Here is a 5,839-nt window from a genome sequence, read left to right on the forward strand (position 1 = left end):
TTCCCCTTTGAGGAAAAGGCGGGAGGGCACCTCCGGGGTGGGGGGGGGGCAGGGAGGGGGGGAATTGCCATTTGCATCCAGCTGAGAACCTCTGGGAGACGCTGAGGATTTCTTTCCCTCTTTTATTTCATTTATTATTTCATTTTTTTTTAATACCAAAGGCTTGGGATGCAGCACTTTCCCCGGCGCAACCCGGCGTGCGCGGGGACTCGCATCCCATTGTTCCTCCCCTCGGCTGTCGCACAGCCCTGGGGCTCCCATCTCTTTTTTTTTGGTTTTTTGGGGCATTATCCAGCCTCTCCCCCCTCCATCCCTCCCCAATTCCCCACTTCCCAAGGTTTCTCCCCGTTTTCTTTAGGAAGAAATTCAAACAAGCGCTAGAGAAGCCTATTTTTCCTCGCCCCCATCTCCCTCCCCCCCCGTGAGCCTCTTGCAAATCAAAGCTGCACTTTCTTACTTCCTAACACTTCTTGCCTCCCGCTCCCATCCCTCTTCCCATTTTTTTTTGGGAAGAAGAGATCTTTCTACCACCGAAACCACCTCTTTCTACCAGCACGAGTAGCCCCCGGGAGCCAATTCCCTCCCTTCCATCCCCTCCTCCCTCCCCCTCTTCCGCACGCAACCGGCTTTGCCATTTTTTCATTCCAAAACGTTGCCCGGTCGGAAGAATCGAGTTGGGAAGATGATGCTTTTGCGGATCAACCCCGCTTTTTTTCCACCTTCCCAACTCCTCTCCTTGCTTTTATTCCAAGCAAACCCCTTTTCCTTTGGCTTTTTTTACAAATTTAAATCCCTCAGCCTCAACCCCAGCTCATTTCCATTTTTAAAAAAACACTCCGGGGTGAACGCCCGGAGGTCACCCCGCTCCCAAAATACGTGGGGAGGCTCAGACGCCTCCGAACGTGGAGGACAAGGGAAAGGGAGATGCTTTGGTGACAGGGCAGCAGTGATTTATACTGCACCACTCACAGAAGTCGTACCCGAGCTCTGACACGCCGGCACCGCCGCCGAATTCCTCACCCGGATCGAGCGGGAGTCAAAGACACCAAACACAGAAGCCATTCATAAAAAAAAACAAAACCCACAAACCACCAAAAAACCTCTTTGAGATGGAGTTAAATTCCCACCTACGGAGCAAAAAAAAGAAGAGAAAGTCTTTTGTGGTCACTTTAACAGCTACACAGAACAAACAGAGAGCATCACCGTGATCAAGCACTGCATCATTTCCAGCTGCCTTTAGCAGGAACACGTTCCTCATGGTCTCCTTCCAAAATGGCAAACTCTGCCCATCATCTCTCCTTCCATCCACGTGGTTTTAACCACAAGAAGTCCGTTGGGTTTTACTTTTTTATCTCAACCCCCAAAACGCTTTGCCCCTCACGCGTGACTCCTTGCCCACGTGGCATCCCCCTTTGGGTACCAAAGTTTCTGATGAACGTTCTGATGAACATCCACAGGAGCTCTGGGTTTTGGGCAAAGAGCTAAAGAGGAGAAGGTCCCATTGTGCAGCATCTCCAGGAGCTCTTTGTTAGCAGCCCTCCTGCCCACGGATGGAGTGGAAACACCAGAACGTGAGGGAGCAGAAACCCCCAGAGGGGCAAAATCTGCTTTATTGGGTTTTATGGGCTGACCTGAGGGGGTGTGGAGGTGGCTACGGGGATGCTCAGGAAAGGACCAACTCATGCTGGCCCCCGGGGCTACCACGTTGGGAAGAACTTTGCCTGTTTGCAGAGGAACTGGGCGCCCAGCGAAGGTTGTTGCCTTCCAAATTGGGTGCAATCAACACTTGTGTCATCGTAGACGGGGCGCGAAACGCACAACCACCACCCCACAGCTGGAAACCAGCTGGAAACCACCAAACAATGGGGGGATGCTGGGGGGAACGATGGGTTTGTGACACGTTTGGCCCCTGCCACAACCCCCCCCATCCCTCCCAGGGCATCCTCCCCTCCTCGGCAGCTGAGGAACCTCTCTCTCCTCCATCCCCTCCTCTGGCAGCTGAGGAACCTACGAGTCAATCATCTCTCACCGAGGAGGATCCCTGCCATGTCTCCTTTAAGGTGGAAAAGGCAGGAGAGACACCTAGTCATTATCCTGCCTCCTCTGCCCGGGGTCCCACCTTCCCCACCAGCGATGGCAGAGGACAATGATAGGGACAGAGGGACGCAGGGAAGGGAATCCTCCAGCTCTGCCTGAGGAGCATCCCCAGGTTTAGTTACAAACTCCCCAAAAATCAGCGCAATCCAAAAGATTTCCCCTTTGAGGAAAAGGCAGGAGAGCACCTCCGGGGTTGGGGGGGGGCAGGGAGGGGGGGAATTGCCATTTGCATCCAGCTGAGAACCTCTGGGAGACGCTGAGGATTTCTTTCCCTCTTTTATTTCATTTATTATTTCATTTTTTTTTAATACCAAAGGCTTGGGATGCAGCACTTTCCCCGGCGCAACCCGGCGTGCGCGGGGACTCGCATCCCATTGTTCCTCCCCTCGGCTGTCGCACAGCCCTGGGGCTCCCATCTCTTTTTTTTTGGTTTTTTGGGGCATTATCCAGCCTCTCCCCCCTCCATCCCTCCCCAATTCCCCACTTCCCAAGGTTTCTCCCAATTTTCTTTGCCAAGAAATTCAAACGAGCGCCGGAGAAGCCTATTTTTCCTCACCCCCATCTCCCTCCCCCCCCGTGAGCCTCTTGCAAATCAAAGCTGCACTTTCTTACTTCCTAACACTTCTTGCCTCCCGCTCCCATCCCTCTTCCCATTTTTTTTTGGGAAGAAGAGATCTTTCTACCACCGAAACCACCTCTTTCTACCAGCACGAGTAGCCCCCGGGAGCCAATTCCCTCCCTTCCATCCCCTCCTCCCTCCCCCTCTTCCGCACGCAACCGGCTTTGCCATTTTTTCATTCCAAAACGTTGCCCGGTCGGAAGAATCGAGTTGGGAAGATGATGCTTTTGCGGATCAACCCCGCTTTTTTTCCACCTTCCCAACTCCTCTCCTTGCTTTTATTCCAAGCAAACCCCTTTTCCTTTGGCTTTTTTCAAGCACAGGGAACCCCAAAAGCCACTAGATCCGATGGGAAGCAGGATCAGGTGCGGGAGAGAAGGGGGAACTAACCCTTCCACACCTCCCACCACCTTCCTGCCACATTCCTCCTTTCTTTTTTTCCATGGATTTCCTCCTTTTCAGGGCTTTCCCTTTCTCTCCAAAGGCTGCGTAAGGTGCTTCAAACCCCCCTTTCCCCCCCTTTTCCCCCCCCTGGTTGAAGCGATGCTCACACAACAACAACATCCCCCCATGGAGTTAAATTCCCACCTACGGAGCAAAAAAAAGAAGAGAAAGTCTTTTGTGGTCACTTTAACAGCTACACAGAACAAACAGAGAGCATCACCGTGATCAAGCACTGCATCATTTCCAGCTGCCTTTAGCAGGAACACGTTCCTCATGGTCTCCTTCCAAAATGGCAAACTCTGCCCATCATCTCTCCTTCCATCCACGTGGTTTTAACCACAAGAAGTCCGTTGGGCTTGACTTTTTTATCTCATCCCCCCAAAACGCTTTGCCCCTCACGCGTGACTCCTTGCCCACGTGGCATCCCCCTTTGGGTACCAAAGTTTCTGATGAACGTTCTGATGAACATCCACAGGAGCTCTGAGTTTTGGGCAAAGAGCTAAAGAGGAGCAGGTCCCATTGTGCAGCATCTCCAGGAGCTCTTTGTTAGCAGCCCTCCTGCCCACGGATGGAGTGGAAACACCAGAACGTGAGGGAGCAGAAACCCCCAGAGGGGCAAAATCTGCTTTATTGGGTTTTATGGGCTGACCTGAGGGGGTGTGGAGGTGGCTACGGGGATGCTCAGGAAAGGACCAACTCATGCTGGCCCCCGGGGCTACCACGTTGGGAAGAACTTTGCCTGTTTGCAGAGGAACTGGGCGCCCAGCGAAGGTTGTTGCCTTCCAAATTGGGTGCAATCAACACTTGTGTCATCGTAGACGGGGCGCGAAACGCACAACCACCACCCCACAGCTGGAAACCAGCTGGAAACCACCAAACAATGGGGGGATGCTGGGGGGAACGATGGGTTTGTGACACGTTTGGCCCCTGCCACAACCCCCCCCATCCCTCCCAGGGCATCCTCCCCTCCTCGGCAGCTGAGGAACCTCTCTCTCCTCCATCCCCTCCTCTGGCAGCTGAGGAACCTACGAGTCAATCATCTCTCACCGAGGAGGATCCCTGCCATGTCTCCTTTAAGGTGGAAAAGGCAGGAGAGACACCTAGTCATTATCCTGCCTCCTCTGCCCGGGGTCCCACCTTCCCCACCAGCGATGGCAGAGGACAATGATAGGGACAGAGGGACGCAGGGAAGGGAATCCTCCAGCTCTGCCTGAGGAGCATCCCCAGGTTTAGTTACAAACTCCCCAAAAATCAGCGCAATCCAAAAGATTTCCCCTTTGAGGAAAAGGCAGGAGAGCACCTCCGGGGTTGGGGGGGGGCAGGGAGGGGGGGAATTGCCATTTGCATCCAGCTGAGAACCTCTGGGAGACGCTGAGGATTTCTTTCCCTCTTTTATTTCATTTATTATTTCATTTTTTTTTAATACCAAAGGCTTGGGATGCAGCACTTTCCCCGGCGCAACCCGGCGTGCGCGGGGACTCGCATCCCATTGTTCCTCCCCTCGGCTGTCGCACAGCCCTGGGGCTCCCATCTCTTTTTTTTTGGTTTTTTGGGGCATTATCCAGCCTCTCCCCCCTCCATCCCTCCCCAATTCCCCACTTCCCAAGGTTTCTCCCCGTTTTCTTTAGGAAGAAATTCAAACAAGCGCTAGAGAAGCCTATTTTTCCTCGCCCCCATCTCCCTCCCCCCCCGAGCCTCTTGCAAACCAAAGCTGCACTTTCTTACTTCCTAACACTTCTTGCCTCCCGCTCCCATCCCTCTTCCCATTTTTTTTTGGGAAGAAGAGATCTTTCTACCACCGAAACCACCTCTTTCTACCAGCACGAGTAGCCCCCGGGAGCCAATTCCCTCCCTTCCATCCCCTCCTCCCTCCCCCTCTTCCGCACGCAACCGGCTTTGCCATTTTTTCATTCCAAAACGTTGCCCGGTCGGAAGAATCGAGTTGGGAAGATGATGCTTTTGCGGATCAACCCCGCTTTTTTTCCACCTTCCCAACTCCTCTCCTTGCTTTTATTCCAAGCAAACCCCTTTTCCTTTGGCTTTTTTTCAAGCACAGGGAACCCCAAAAGCCACTAGATCCGATGGGAAGCGGGATCAGGTGCGGGAGAGAAGGGGGAACTAACCCTTCCACACCTCCCACCACCTTCCTGCCACATTCCTCCTTTCTTTTTTTCCATGGATTTCCTCCTTTTCAGGGCTTTCCCTTTCTCTCCAAAGGCTGCGTAAGGTGCTTCAAACCCCCCTTTCCCCCCCTTTTCCCCCCCCTGGTTGAAGCGATGCTCACACAACAACAACACCCCCCCCTCACCATCACCATCACCCCCAAAAAAAAAAATCCAAATCATGGAAAGGGGTGATGGGGGGGAGAAAAGTCCATCAGCACAAGATCATCGGCGCTTTGGGATGCGGAGAAAAATTCCTACCCCCCCCCAAAAAACAAGGGAAAAATAAGGCAGAGCTGACTTACCGGAGACCAGAGGATGAAGGCTCGTCAGGGTAAACCCGAAGAAGAGAAAAACCAGCTTTGGTACCCAAAAACATCCAAGACTATTCTCCATATTTCAACGCACACCTCCAGCTTGGGGGTCCTGAGCACCGGCAGCAACCACACATGCACGTACAGTTCCCCCCCCCCCCCACCCCCTTCTTCCCCCCCCTCCTCCCCCTTTTTTCCCCCCC

This window comes from Calidris pugnax, unplaced genomic scaffold (genome assembly GCF_001431845.1).
Source record: "Calidris pugnax isolate Ruff unplaced genomic scaffold, ASM143184v1 scaffold150, whole genome shotgun sequence".
In the NCBI taxonomy this organism is placed as follows: Eukaryota; Metazoa; Chordata; class Aves; order Charadriiformes; family Scolopacidae; genus Calidris; species Calidris pugnax.